The following is a 16613-nucleotide window of genomic DNA, read 5'->3' as shown; positions in this document are numbered from 1 at the left end:
AAGAGATGTGAGTTCCCTTGGAAGCAGGTTCCAGGTTTTTCCCACTGTTTTAGTGAATAGTGAGTCCCTTACATGGTTGTTTGATTTAATAGTGGAAACTAGAAGCTTATTAGCTGAGCGCAGTGTTGGCAGATTTTTATATGGGGTAATCAGATTAGTGAGGATTGGGGTATTCTTGGGGTGGTAAAGGATCTTTTGGGTGATGGTGTATTGTTGATAAAGTAGGTGGTTCTGCAGTTCTAACCTTCCTAGTTGTTTGAGGTTGAGACAGCTGTGGGTTCTGAACGGGGTACCAGTGGCAAATCTGGCATTGTTGTTATAGCTGGTTGCAAGTTTGCTAAGGCTGCTTTTAGATAGATTGGTATAAACGGCAGAAGCATAGAACAGGGTAGAGATAAGGTAGGTCTGGGCAATAGTAGTTCTAGCTTCTGGTGTAAGGAAGGGTTTGATTCTGTAAAGGGAGCCTAGTTTTCTGTTGACAGATTTTATAGTAGTATTAATATGATCATCATAGCTAAGGTTGTTGTCTATTGTAATTCCTAGGAGTCGGGTTGTAGTGTCTGGAGTTATGAGTTCCATTGTTGGATGTTACTGTGAAGTGAAATTGTGGAGACTTTTTTGAGTAGGAGCAAAAAGCAATAATTTTGTTTTTTGGGGGGTTAAGAAGGAGGCAAAGTTGCATGAACCAGTTTTCAACAAGATTAAATACTGTTTGGGTGAGGGTCTGGAGAGAGGTTAGGGACTTAGCTGAACATATTAAAGTAAAATCATCTGCATATTGTATACAGGTGGCTTGTGGAATTTTGGTATTTAAATCATTAATAAAAACTGAGAAGAGAAGAGGGCCTAAAATAGAGCCCTGAGGTACTCCATTGTTAACAGGGAGGTGCAGAGAGGATATTATCCCAGAGTACTGCTTGCTGTTTGTTTTCTAGATAGGATTTAAACCAAAGTAATGTCTGTGGGTCAAGGGATAGGGCTTTTAATATGTCCATAAGTAGGTGATGGTTAACCATGTCGAAAGCTTTTGAAAGGTCAATAAACAGAGCAGAAGAAAGAGAGTTTTTGTTATGATGTTTGTTTATACAGTCAGAAAAGGATAGCAGGGCAGTGGTGGTACTATGAAATGGCCTGAAACCATGCTGACAGCAAGTAAGTTATTATGGAGAAGGTGGTCAAGTAGTTGTTGGTGGATGCATTTTTCCATTATTTTGGCTATTGGAGAGAGTAATGTTCCTAGACCCGCTCACGTAACTTCCTGCCCGTCTTCCCAAAATAAAATGCTACACATTTTTGGCACTGCGCTAAGTAAATAACACCCTTTGACTGACAGTTAAGTTTGTATTTTACCTTGTACGTATTGTTCCTAATACAAAAAGTTTCCCCTGTAGCCATGTGGGGACAAAAGTTACACATATTGCATTGGAACATACCCTTCCTCCATGGAATTCCTTGGACCTGGCTTTCAGTGATTTGCTTTAAATTTTTACCCCTTCTCCACACTATCTTTGGTATATCTGGTAGTTTTCCCCTCAAGTCATTATCATTGTGTATTAGGTGCCTGTTTTTTTGAATAATTAATGAAATGACCTCACTGTCAATGCTGAAGGGTGTCATAAACTTCAACCATGGTATAGTGTCATCATTGTTCTGATTCTGGGTTACGGGGTGTGATACACCTCCAGGAATCAGTTGGTATATCCCCAAGTCTCTCTTCCCCATCACTTTTTAAATAAGATTATCAATAAGTTGTCTGGGGTAACCACGTCTAATAAACTTACCCTTCAGTAGTTGACACTCATCCAGAAAGTCCACGTCTCTTGATACCATGTGTGCAGCCCTGACCAGCTGGCCTTTCACTACTGATCTCTTCTGATACCAGGGATGGTTACTACTGTACTGTAGGAAGCTATTGGAGTAAGTCTCCTTTCTGTAAATTTTTGCACAGAAAGATTGTTTTCCATAGTGTTTCCATAAGTCTACATCAAGATAAGATATCCTGTCAGCACTGTATGTATACGTAAATTGACAAGAAGCTGGAAGTTGAATTAAAGAATGATACTAGTTCAGTGGCTGTTCTTTTGTCTCCTTCTATTAGTATAAAAATGTCATCCAGAAAATGTGTGTCAAACTTTATCTGGTTCGCCACCTGACAATTCTTCCCAACAACTTCCTGCTCCCAGTAGGCCATGACTAAGTTTGCGAAACTTGCCCCACACGAGGAACCCATGGCAACACCAACTTTCTGGAGGTATATTTTGTTATTAAAGGTCAGGAAGTTATAGGATAACACAATGTCTAGCAATTCTTCCACTAGTCCTATTTCTGAATGAGAGGCTCCCCTTTTCCTGAGCATGAAGTTAAGCCATTCTATGCCTTCCTCGTGGGGTATAGATGAGTACAAATCTTTCACGTCAGTGGTTAAAAAAATTCAAATTTTCATCAAATTTAAGGCCATTAATGTTTTCAAGGAATGACCATGAATCTTTGCAGATGGCAGTTTCCTGTGCCACATATTTCTGGAGAGTGTTATCCACTACTTTTGCACAGGGGTAGGTAATGCTGTTTCTAGCATCGACTAAGGGTCTCACGGGTGGGTCTGTCAGTGATTTGTGAATCTTAGGAATCCCAAAACGTATTGGGATCCCAGGTGTGAGCATTGCCAAATAATTCAAAGTTGGCACGTCAATTCTTCCTTCTATAAACAAATCATTAAAAAATGAACGAATCCTAGAATATGCTTGGTTAAGTTCATTTCTAGACTTTTCCTGATATGTATTACTGCCAAGTATTCTTAACATTTTTACAGTGTATTGCTCTTCTAGCATAACAACTAGGCCACCACCCTTGTCAGGTTGCATGATTCTAACCCCTGCTTCTCTAATAGAACGTAAAGCTTGTTTTTCATCTATAGAAATGTTAAGTATCACATTTCTTTTGATGTGCATTCAAAGACGACATGTTCCGTAAGTCTATTTCACACATTTTGTCAAACAAGATTAAAGCAGGGTGCATTGGTGGTAAGAAAGTACTAGCAACATGAAGATTGACCATATCTCCCCCAAAAAGTAGTTCCAAATTCAATTTCCTAACGAAGAGTTTCAAGTCAATTATGGTTTTAACTAAGTCAGCTTTACTACTATGTACAAATGTATTACCTTTAGAAAGTAACTCAATTAAAACAGAATCAATTTCTACATTGGTGTAGTTAAAGATCTTGGTCTCTATTTGCATTGAACATAATACATCAGTCTCTTTGATTAATGTAGTCAGTTATGTTTACCTCCCTCTCTTCCCCCGTTTGTTGAAATTGTTGTAATTGTAGTTGTTCAGGCAGCTGGTATTCTGCCTCAGATTGTAATAAGAGGCTTTGTTCCAAAAATTTCGGTGTTATGTGTACTGTTCATTAACCTGGTCATGGTTTAAAGTAGTCGCTGTGTAATCCAAATTTCTGGTATTCACTTGTTCAGTATTATTTATGTTCCCTAATAAAGCTCCTTGCTGAACCGAGTTGTCACTTTGTACACTGCGATCATGTTGGTTAAACTATTCTCTGCCGTTGGACGAGTCTTGGCCAATGAGCAATCCCGTTTGGGAAGGGGGAGGTTTCAGGTATGCTCGGCCATTGCTATAGGCTTGGCGGTCCCTGTTGAGTTTCTTAAGTTTGGTATCCTTAATTTTGCAAAGGTATTGGTCTATACTACCAAATATATGCCCATAGTCATATTTATAGCATAAAAAATCAGTGTTCCTTTGAATAGATTCATCTAACAAAGTTGCCTCCTCCACCAACACATCGAACAACTTCTGGTAATGTTTACACATTAACTCTAGTAATTCAAGCCCATGTCTATTGAATAGTTTTCATTAACACTGAAGTCATTTCATTAATTATTCAAAAAAACTGGTACCTAATACACAATGATAATGACTTGAGGGGAAAACTACCAGATACACCAAAGATAGTGTGGAGAAGGGGTAAAAATTTAAAACAAATCATTGAAAGCCAGGTCCAAGGAATTCCATGGAGGAAGGGTATGTTCCAATGCAATATGTGTAATTTTTGTCCCTTCATTGCTACAAGGGAAACTTTTTGTATTAGGAACAATACATATTCAACTGTCAGTCAAAAGGTGTTATTTACTTAGCGCAGTGCCAACAACGTGTAGCATTTTATTTTGGGAAGAGAGGAAGTTACGTGAGTGGGTCTACCACATTAGAAAAGGTAAATTGGAGAATGCCTTGGCCAAACACACGTTAGAGAACCCCAACCACAAATTCTTATTTAGAGCTGTAGATTGTATCCACCCAGATGGGAGGGGGGGGGGGGCCCGGACTCCATACGCCTGGAAGTTTTAGAACTTTATTGGCAGTTATGTACCAATGCATGTTCATATCCAGGGTTAAATGAAATATGTTCCATTAAATGTATTTTGAAGTTGAAGAGTTTAAATAGGTAAATTGTTTTAACATGAGACACATACATAAGCTTATATTAAGTATACGTACTACCATATTTATATACATGTATATATATATATATCTATAGTAATACTTATTTAATAGATATTTATTTAATACAACTAGTACTTTTTAAATTTTTTAAAATGACTATGTAGTTACACACACAGCATTTTAGGTATCATGTCATTTTAAAGTCTATGTATGTATGTATAGATAATCATATAATATTAGCATACATACACATCCACTAACATCTATTCCATGTAACTAGTACTGTATATACATACATTTATATAAATGTTGTAATGTTTGAAAACTTGTAAAAAAATGATTATCTAATTATACACACAGTATTTTAGGTTTCAATTTATTCTGTAGAAATTGATGCATGTATGTATAGATGACCGCACAACATGTATGTGTATGTGTGTGTGTATATATATATATATATATATATATATATATATATATATATATATATATATATATTTTACTTTTATTTCTACTATCTTTTAGGATGACTGCATATAATTGATGCTATTGATTAGCCTATCAGCATGGCTAGTTGTGCACCCGTAATTACGAGTGCAAGATATTTATTGAAGTGGTTTGTAAGTTGTTTTTATCTGAAGAAGTCCTACAGTTGTGTGGGATGAAAAGCACTTTATTTAAATAAACCTTTTTCCATTTTTTTACACTGTGACAAAGTCGTATTTGGTGGTCGAGACGCAGTCTTCAGCCATTTATGCAGTTTCCTAATTAATGAAATCTGTTCATTGAACACAGGAAAGTGTTCAGAAACTGGATGGATACTTAGGTTTAAAAGAGTGTCTTGTGAAGAATTCTTTGCTGCCATAGTCCGTCAGTAAACACAGACCACTCAAAACAGGAATACTGCAGCCATTACATTCTGTCATAGTATATTGATAATGCAAACCTTCTCTACATAAATGTGCATTTTCTAAAAATATCAGAGGTATTGGTAATGTGTAAACCTATTCTCACCCAAAAGACTAGCATTTCCCAACTTTTCTAAAAGGCCACTACAAATCCATAGTAAGAAAGTAGGTTGCTGGAAAATTGAACTTGTCTAGGAGAAAACTACAAAAAGGTATATTGTTTAATTAAAAAAAAAGTCTAGTGAAACTAACTAGAAACTTTCTTCAAAAACAAATTAATTTTTAGTTTATCACTCAGTTTTGTAAGAAAGATGCACTAGTTAAATATCTAAGAAATGTCAATGTCTTGTCTCTAATGGGTGGGATATAACTTCTATAGCTTTGTAAAAATGGGGGTGGGGAATGGGGAATAATTTCCTCACATCACACTCTATGAATAGATCTGTGTGTGTCGACTGTTCTTGTACTTTTCATTGCCTCATAGATGACGATTAGCTGAAGCAGTATTAAAACTGCAGCACCCAGGACCGGCCTTTGGTCAACTAGTGCCCTAGGCAAAAGGTCTCCACAGCACCACCCTGGTCTATTTACACCATCCAGATTACTGGAAAAGTGTCCCTGCTAGAGCAGCGCCCTAAGCGGTCGCCTAGTTGGCCTATGCCTAAGCAACACCACTGATTTCATGCATCTTTTTGACATGTCTCTTGATATATCCGGAGATGTAAAACTGCAGCTGGACTTCAGATTAAATGCTCAGCTGGTGACCCCCCCCCCCAGATCAACATGTATGTTTTCCATATGACAAGGGTCTGAAGATATATTTTCCTGAAGACCCACCAAATGCATCCAGACCTCAGGAACCTCGACCATATAAATGAGTTCAGTCACATAGTTCAAAGTCTTCTCAAAGTCCCAGGCCAACACAGAAAGTCTACATACGGAAGCATTGCACACAATCAGAAAAATGCAACATGGGAGAGTTCTGTAAAAACAAAAATAACCTTGCTTTAAAACTAGGCATCCCCAACAATATGCTTTGTGATCAGTGACTCATTAGTCCATAAAACACTTATAATCATTAATTCCATACAGAAACCTTAAAGTAACTTGCTAGGTTCAAACATTTAAATGAAATAGATAACAAACTAAATAGAATCCAAGGCAAATGTGATACATTAAAGTTACAGTAGGGTCAGCAATTTGAGGATGTCAGAAAATTCCCACAGATTTAGTGATATGCCACTTTTTGCTCAAATTGCATTTAAAGTTGAATCTAAAATCCAGACCTTAATTTGTGGCTTAGGACCTGGTGTCATAAGCAGGGCAATCCCTGCCTATGATTTTTCACTGGCCTGCCTACTTAGCAGTGAATGGTTTGCACATGTCATCCCATGGAGTACAGGTACTGAACAGAAAGCTTTTTGCACAATAGTGCTGCTCAGCCCAGTACAATTTACAGCCAAAATGGGAAAAAAATGATTCCAGAAAGAGCAAGATAGCAAAACAAAAAGAAAACATTTTGATAGTTTTGATCTCTCCCTGGTAGAATGTTTGATTTGCTGATAAACAGAGGATCAAAGTTGGGAAATAATCCCAGACATTGAGAGATGCCTACGTATTGTTTAGGCAATGTGTACAAAGTGTATATATGCTTTGTCTGTTGCTTTCTGTCACGTGCAGAGACACACACACACACATACTACTTTTTTATCTTTTTCCTTTTATTATTTTGTACTTGCTAAAACAGCATAAACATGTCTAGTGAGCATAAAAAATATCAGTTTGCTTTTTTCTGTCCAGGCTTCATAGTACCTTAATACGTTGCCCTGAAGAGGTGGACATTTTTTGCCATTAGCACCCTATTGAAGAATTTTCATTCTCCAGTCAGGGCTAAGACATAAAATCCACCCATATTATAATGGAAAGTAATAGCAGTCTTACTGTTGACTTAGTCATGCAAACATTAGACTGTGAAAATTACCATACTGGCAAAGGCTCCCAATTATTATTGGATTTCATTAATCAGAATAACTTAGTTGTTCATTGTATAGCTAGAGATAACAACATACTTGACATTACAGTAAAAGCATTCCTTGTAATTGTCCCCCCCCAACACACACACACACACACACACACACACACACACACACACACACACACACACACACACACACTCACACTCACAGTTCTCCCTGTATAGCTAAACCATATAAGACTACCTTATCTAACTTAAGAATAGATGCATGTAAATTAAATGGCTCTTCCTTTCTTGACTATGCTGAAGATGACTACACAGAGATACACACTCCACACTGTGCAGATTGAAACTTGTTAATTCACGCTTCTATTACTCTCTAGGAAGCTTTTTGTTAACGTTATTGCATGCTACATACAAAGCTATTTTCTGGCAAGCAATATACTAGTTACTATAAATCATTATGGTGGAACTATAGAATTAATGTACTATACAACAAGAAAAGATATTATACCATTTTAAATGAATCCTAACTCTGTAAATAAATCCCTATTATGTTTACTAGGATCTTTTGTTAATTAGTCTGTTCAGTTAGATAATGAGGCCATCATCTAAAACTGAGAGAAAGTAAGCTTTGCAGTGCTGGTGTAGAGGGATCAAGCCCTGACTCTGACTTGCGGATCAGGCATTTGACAGTGCAGGCAGGGAGAATGAGCATGCTCATCCTTGGGAAATGAGCTGTGGTTCCTGCCCAGGTCATGCCGCTGCTCTGATGAGCTTCTCCTGAAGAGTGGAGGCATGACACAATATGGAAGATTGGTACTGCGAAGATGCGAGCATGCTCACCCAAGTTGGTGACTTGTAGTCACTGCCTATGCATCTTTGGCAGCACATGTGTGAACTAGGGGACACAGCATTAGTGGTGATGCAAGAGCTCACATCACCTTGGCAAAAGCTGTCACTGCCTGGGTGCCAACAAGAGCAAGCAGCATCCCTCATGGCTGCTTGGCTGAGGTCTTTTGGATAGTGTATGTCTCGGACTTGGGGGCAGGTTTGATGGTTGGTAGACATGATTTTAAAAATGACAAAAGAAAACAGAAGGGCAACAGCAAGATGTTCTTTTAGCTATGCTATAGTACTAAAGGGAAAAACAGTGACTACAGTAGACTTTCAATAAATAGTAATAGTAATATGATACTCAGTTTATAGCAGATACTTTTGCAGATACATTTTGTACCGTCTTTGGAAATTTAGAAGTGCTGCTTCCTTGTCTAAGGATGACACCTCTCCCCGAGTGCAAAAAAGTACATAAAATGGTAACCAAAGCATTAAAAAAAAAATATTCTCTCCATGGGACTGGAGTACATACCCAATAATTTCCTGTAAAATATATGTAATTGTGTACAACCCCCCCCCCTCAAGTATTATTTTAATTTTGTCAGAACTGGACATATGTGGAAGTCTAGCAGCAAAAACTTAAGTGGAGTGCTACATCAGACCTAATAAACTACAGGCTGATCATCCTCACTCCTATTCACTGCAAGCATATAAAGTAGGTAATCAACTGTTTTTATCTTAAAAGATACTGGTGACCTAAATTCTTAGCCTAGGGGAAATATGGTTTTGTAAAGGGAATCTGGTATTTGATCGGATTACTTACGTAGCATTGATAGTGACTGTAGGTGGGATCTCACATACTGTGATTGAATATTTAAGCATATTTGACATTAAAAGCACTGCACTCATTCATTTTAGTAGCAGTAGTCGTGCGGTTTACACATGCCTCTCCGAGCTTGCTGAAATGCCCAGTGAAGTCCCAGGAAATGTGGCATTGGGCCCACTACTGTTTTCATTTTCGTTTGCTGAACTATGAGTTTAGTTGAGGAGTTGTGGATGGAAAGCTATATCCATGATTGCAAAATGGGCACTGTCATTACCACCAATAAGGATTAAAACAAGAAATACATGAAGATATTTGAAAGAAAATCATTACCCAGTGCAATAACCATTTTCTCACTATTAACACAATTTCTGTTGTCAAATTTAGGGACACAAGACATACACCTTGATTTATATAATTATCCGAGAGAGACACTAAAAGCAGACAGACAAAGACCTAGGATTGATTTAAACAAAAAAATTTTAGTGTGTTGCAACCAAGGTCAGAATGCTTCCTCTTTAGCATGCCAGAAATGCAAAGGTATAACCAACAAATCCTGCAATGTCACTGTATACCTATGGATATCCTGAATCAGGTTAACTGTAGAAATTAGAATAACACATTGTACTTCCTGAAAACAAATAACGTGGGCTGGAGGAAGTTCAGGAAGTCCTAATACAATAGAGGGTTATGAAATCCAAAAATACACTGACAGACTGCAGGAATTACCTCTCTATTGCTTGTTCCTACAGACATAGAAGTAACCTCTGCTTGACATACAAAGCAAAGTGTGAATGAGTTCTGTCTAAAAACTTACTACTTGAACATTTGAATGGAGACAACACCAGGTCTAGTGACCTATTGCTTAAAGTGAATGTAAATGACATAATATGCATCAGATTCATGGCTGTAATTGCCAACAGTGTGGAATAAATTAATGTTCACAGTAGAGTGAATGGGCGTGCCTTCGTTTAAGGTTGGGCGTCGGGGCTGGCAACTTGACACCATAAAAACCAACTGCCAATCATTAGCGGACTGGAGTTCCACTGTGGCGACTCCTAACCGGGAAAAGCCGAAAGACAAACAAACAGTAGAGTGAAATACCTCATTTACATTTTTCAAAAACAACACAGATATCAGTACAGGCAGCAGCACAGGATAATGGTAGTTTTTCAAAAGTCATTATTGCAAGCTTGATAGAAATACTATCAAGAAACTGTGTCCTGAACATTTCTATTTGCAAAAAGAACTGCCAGCAAAATAATATGGCTTGGAATTTGTTTAATTAGTAGCTCCAACGTTAATATGATAGAGTTCTTTCATATTATTGTTATCACCCAAAGCTAAAAGTTCCCCATCAAGTGTGTATTGGAGATAAAATACCAAGCATCCTATGTTAAAGTCATATTTCAGTAGATATTTATTTTAGGGCATGCACCTATTCATTTACCATAATGATGATTACACTGTTGCTGCTCAGTCATAATTTTAGTGTACACCTTTTTTAAATATACAAAATAAAGTTAAACATTTACTGCTAATATCTTGCACCAGATTATTTCAATGTGTTCAGTTACCTAGATGCAGACATGACAGCACTTTATCTGGATCAATTTGAAGACTTACATTTACAGAAAATGTGTTTTCTTGCTTGAAATGACAGTGACAGTTTAGGTGTAAGCATTATGCATGGTATTGTCAGAGATTAAGTGCCACTGTTAACACAGAATATAGATGGAATGTCACTGCCATATGTTGCCTTCTAGGTTTCATTATTAACAGATTTCTATAAGTCTGTAAACACTTCTTTCATTGTCATGGTAATGGACATTGGAACACCAATTTACAATGGCATTCCCCAAGGATCCCAAGATAAGATTGTCTCTGTTGATGAAACAGATTATTTAAATGAGTCTTCACAATGTAATCTGGTTCTACTAATTAGAACCATTTTACATAAGGAACACTGTTGGTAAATTTTTAGTTGTGCCTCACTCAGGTTAATGTGATATAGCTCTTTGCTTCTGCTTTGTGGTTTCTGCGTTCATCTGTACTTCTGAAGGATGTGTTGTCAGAAAAGGACTGCCACCAGTGTTTTGAAAATGAACAAACAGAAAACAGACTGTTGCCAGTATAAATTTATGGTGTCCAAAACTAAGAATGAACTGTGTATGAAAACAAACCTTTGCTTTCATTTGAGATTTTTAAAGTTACGTTATACTTTGTATGGTCAGGATTGCAATGTGTATTAACTTGTTGAGGAGATAAACTGGAGTGCAACTTTTTTCCACCATCTGACAAAAATCCAGGTGTGTTTATTGCAAATGTATCCTATAAATAGTCAGATTTGCTAATTACTTCTGTATTGCAAGCAAGATGTTACAGTGGGCACAGAGTATTTTTAATTTACAAAGCACCCCCCCCCACATTTTCAGAGGGACTGCATCCACCATATAGTGTGTACATGTGAGCTTTATTGTATATCCTTGTCACACTTTGTTCTTCTTTTACCTTTTCTTAGTCTTCTCTTTAGTTGTATGCCTTCTCTACATTCTACATAAATGAAACAAAGGCAAAATATGGTACATTTTCACTAATATAAACAGTAAGTTCACAGGCTTGCATTATTTGTTACATTTTTATAATTATTCATGTTTCATTGTAGACTTCCTCGTTTCAGTATCTGTACTTTATTTTACAGTAAAAGACTTTCGGCTTTTCCCGGTTAGGGGTCGCCACAGCGGAACTCCGGTCCGCTCATGATTGGCAGTGGATTTTTACGGTGCATAGTTGCCAGCCCAATGCCCAACCTTCAACGAAGGCACGCCCATTCACGCTCGCACCTACCTGCATGTCTTTAACATCACTCGACTGCGGGGAGGACATGCAGACTCCACATAGAAGGCGCTCCAGCCGAGAATCGAATGGGAGAACTCTTGCTGTGAAGCGACAGCGCTAATCGCTGTACCACCATGGCTCGTTGTACTTTATTTTACAGTATGGTTACAAATTCTTTTCTTTCTTATCTCTACTGCAGATGTGTTAGGAACTAAGTTACTGTTTTAAATATATCACTAGGGAAGGGGAATTAACATTTTTTCTTGTGAAATAAAAATTAATCAATAACGTGTGTAGTGTTATGACCTTCATTTTTAAAGTTCAGGAGGAGTATGCTATTCTAGTTAAGATCTTGAGCTACAAAGGTAATTTTGTGTTTCACTGTCATGTAATCACCCTTCATTTTGTGTCCACTCCAAATAAGTTACTTAGTGTATGTTTCCTTCCCCATCCCCCAAAAAAGGGACTGCTGGATTGTTGGTCTGCCTAGTTAAGACTTTTTTCTGTATATTAGATATTTTTATTGTTTGTTTCAGTATAATATTTTGTTAACCAGCATTTTTTAAACTCATCTGACATAGGTCCATAGGTAGGTAGTAGGCTATTGGCCCTAGGGCCTATATAAGCCTAGCCAAAAAAGTAATAATATTCTGATGTAAAAGGACCTATTGCAATGACTACACATGTAAGGAACCAAACATAAATGTAACAGTGAGGTTCAACAGGACCGTTGATTATGATATGCATATTAGGTAGTACAAGCGATACATTATACATATGATTGGAATAGTACTAGCATTTCAATTACCATAAGAGACATGCATTTTTTTTGTTTTGTCCCTAGGTGACCATTAGGGTTCCCTGTCATACTTACTTATGTGATCCATTCACTCTCCTAGGAGGCAACAGTCCTATTTGGATCATTTATTCTTTCATGGAGCAAAATTCAAGAGGCATGAATGGTATCATCCATCCTTTTGGAATCATTGTGTCTGTTTTTTATATGCAAACTTAACAGGTCACCTACATATGTCCCCATATCTCAAGGGATAGTATGCAGTGTCTCCTACTCCCATGAGTGCAGTCCACTTAATGGCTGTGACCTTATGGGTAAAATGCCTCTGGTGATAACAAGCATGTACCAGAGATTCTAGACATGGTTTGCACCTGGCATGTATCTTACATCATTCCTGTCTTTGGGCAGTTCTGACAGCGCTGCTATGTTAACTCAGGTCAGCTAAGTTGAAGTCCGGGCTTCATCCCCATGTACCCCAGAGCTGTTCTATGTGATTCTTATAGATGAAGGCATTATAGTGTAAGCAGCCATAAAAACAATTCATCTGAGGTGAGATGCAAGGTTAACTACTGCTAGGCATAGTCTATTTGCATAAGTGACACAAGGTGAAGACCTCAACTAATACTCTTACACAGTGTTATACAAAGGTCAACTAAGGCCTGAAACTGTTCAGATGACATGCAGTGAAGCTACATATGCCTGGCCTGTTGCTTCAAAAGTAGACCAGATAACCTACTAAACTGCAGTCAGAGTACTACACACTAGTTTGTATACATATGAGTAATACATTTAAAGGAACACTGCGACAACATTCCGTGCCAAGTGCATAACAATGCAGAAGAAATCTACATTGTCAAAACAGTGTGTCAGCCAGTTGTCTAGTATGCATAGTGAAACATATTCTAAGCATTGTAAAGTATGACAGTAATTAGGGCAAGAATTAGCAGGTTGCAATTTAAAAACTTTGTTATTCAGATGCAGGTAGAAGGAACATTTAATTTAAGCTGAACATTTATACAGCTTGCAGTAGTCAGACATAAAAGTATAACAAAAATAAAGGACAGGATAAAGAATGGCTCCAGACGGTGCAACGTAGGAGAAATAACAGTATATATATGTCCATCCCCCTTCATTCTTATCGCCAAGATCTGCCTTTACATTGGACAGTTCGAGAGTAAATGTAGAGTTAGATTTTAAAGAGAAGATTACGGGGTCCTCCTGATAAATACTTCTTTGTCAATGTATTTATTGTATTCTTGAGACAAGCTACATTAATAAATATAGGGTATATTGATATTTTAGTAACTTAAGATGCACACCTAGTTTTCACATTATGTGTTTAATATGGTTTAGTGGCTGACATAGCTGTCTGTGCATATATGGTATGCATTATACCATATGCACACACATTTTCAACTTTTCTTTAAAGCATTAATTAAATACTGCACATTTTAAATAAAGATTCTTAAGACCTGTAATCCTATACATAAGCTAATTACATTTGATTTGTAGTGAGGGACTTTGCTCTCTCACTGTTTCTCTCTCTATTTTTCTCTCTCCCATCAGTTTTGGCACTGGCCTTGATTATGGTCATCTGGAAGGCCATTGAAAATCCCCATTGTCTGGTGTGCTGCTACCTCAAAATTTGAAGGGATAGTAAATTGGGGCTTGCAGATAGGTGGTATAATTTACAGGCAAATGAGCTATGAGCATTTAGTCTGCCTGCATGGTTCTTCCATCCTTTTGTCTTAGTTTCACTGCTGTACTGCCCTTAAGGTACAATATTAGCCGCTACAGTGTCTCAAAACTACTTAGTGATGTCTGTTACTCCATGAAACCATTTTGGATGGAGTACAGCCTGTGCTATGGTTCTTCTCATTTCAAGTGATGATTGATGCTTTGTCCTGTACAAAGCCTCGGGCATTTACTTAATAACAAGTCATACACGGTCTTGAAATGTTAAACTATTAATGGCTACCACAGATTATCTCCTTGTATTCTTAAGCTCTGAAGATGAACTAGTAATGTTTCTGTATACTGTAATTTATTTACATTTTTTATCCAAATAAGTTTGTTTATTCTTGTAGCTCAGGATTATCCTGACTTCTCTCAGCCAGTTCAGTATGTGGTGTAATGCAGGTGACTGAATATAGATTAAATATGTTTCTGCACCATAGCAGCTTTTGTTAATGCATGCTTACTTGTAGTCAGCTTTGTGACAGCAGTTATATAGCAGCAACCCAGCCTAAATTTATACATGTTTAGTCACTATTTTCTGGTAATTCAGGTAACAAGCTAATAGCTGTTAAACAGCTGATTATTAATAAGTGACTCCATATGCTAAAATGTCTATAATGTTCCACTTTGGAATGATGCCCCTTTTTTTTAGATATTGCATTGATTTGCTTCTAACCCATGGGTAACTTTTGATGTCCTTCCATATCATTCTTGCAGTATTCATCGCCTCTGGATCTTCTGCCAAGGATATATCAAAGCCTTTATTACCTAGGGAGTACCGTACGTCAGATGTTTGCTCACCGCTCAAGTGTAGGGCATAAAGGTGATATACGGGGTCTATATTAAAAGACCGAAGAGGTGTTTCATCGAACACCTCTTGGTCGACACATAAAGAGTGAATGGACTAAAGCACGAATGCTCAAAACAGCTATTTCTTGGGAAAGAAATCGCTAGCGCGCACACACACACATACGCACACACACACACACACACACACACACACACACACACACACACACACACACACACACACACACACACGCACACTTTCAAACATAACGTGTAGGACTGTGGCCCCCACATCCCCCCTAACAAAATATACCAACTCCGAGATCTCACTGCAGTGAGGAAAGGGGCAAACACACAGGGATGACCAAGTGATTTTTTTCCCAGGGAAAGAAATCGCTGTTTTGAGTGTTCGCGCTTTAGTGCGTTCGCTCTGTGTCGACCAAGAGGTGTTTGATAAAATATATCTTCAATCTTTTAATATAGACCTGAAATACGTACACTCCCATCTCAGACCTTCATTACCTTCAGTCCTAAAACCAGTGGTGTTTGTTGGTCTGCATGCCCTTCACATTTGCTGGTACAATTTTCAGATAAATACCCTGTTGGGGTTCTTTTTTTTTCTTTTTCTTACATTGCTCACTGGGTTACATGTCCTCCAAGAATGGGAAATGTCAGTGTGAGAGGCAGATTCCCCATAAAGACCACCACAATAGGTGCTTGTTTTGCTTGGGTGCATCTCACAACCACACAGTGTTCCATCTCTCCTGCCTTTGTACCCAAGAACTTGTGTAGCCACCTTTCTTCACTTTCCATTTACCAACGTCTCTAGCTTTTGGGCCAGGGTTACCATGGCAGAATCTGCTCACCCAAAGATACAGTCACCACTTAAAAAGAAGACCAAGAAGTCTAGGCCTGAGTCTGCTGCTGTCCAACCTCTACTGAACATCTCCTGAGATCAGTGAGAACCCAGGGGGATAGTCTGCGTTACCTTCAGTTTCTTTTGCCATGACCTTCTCCGAGGCCAGTACGGAACCTGCTTCTTGCATGTCGTTGGAGGCCTTGCAGATGTCTGGTGTGTACATTGAGGAGGAGCCATGGCTATTATTTATGAGGGGTCCAGACAGTTTCCTCAAATCCTTGTTAGGGAAGAGGTGCTGGGTACTTTAGTAGAATCCAGGCAGGGGTCTGTGCCTCTGCATTTTGTCACAGCGGATGCCCCAGTGAAGAAAAGGCAGAAAATTAAACTTGTGGTGTCAGTCCCCAGGAATTTGCAGTGGGAATGACAGGACTTCTTCAAGGCTTGTTCAATGTCTTGAGGGCATTGAAGCCTCCTTTAGGAGTTTCAGTTCCTGCACCTTCTTGGAACTATACCCCTAAGATGGCTAGAGACCTTGAGTCTTTGAACAAGGATTCTGAGATGGACTCCTTAGTGTTTTCCTCTCAGTTGCCTTCACC

At 38.2% G+C, this 16613-nt stretch overlaps 1 pseudogene; it reads right to left on the bottom strand.

Annotated features, from left to right (window-relative positions):
• LOC122790601 overlaps positions 1–16254 on the bottom strand; it is a 30072-nt pseudogene extending 13818 nt beyond the window's left edge.
• Positions 16255–16613: the final 359 nt, after the last annotated feature.

Source organism: Protopterus annectens, chromosome 16.part0 (assembly GCF_019279795.1).
Source record: "Protopterus annectens isolate FY-2018-M chromosome 16.part0, PAN1.0, whole genome shotgun sequence".
Lineage (NCBI taxonomy): Eukaryota > Metazoa > Chordata > Ceratodontiformes > Protopteridae > Protopterus > Protopterus annectens.
The sequence above is the reverse complement of the archived record's forward strand: the minus strand, read 5'-3'. Positions and strand labels throughout refer to the sequence as shown.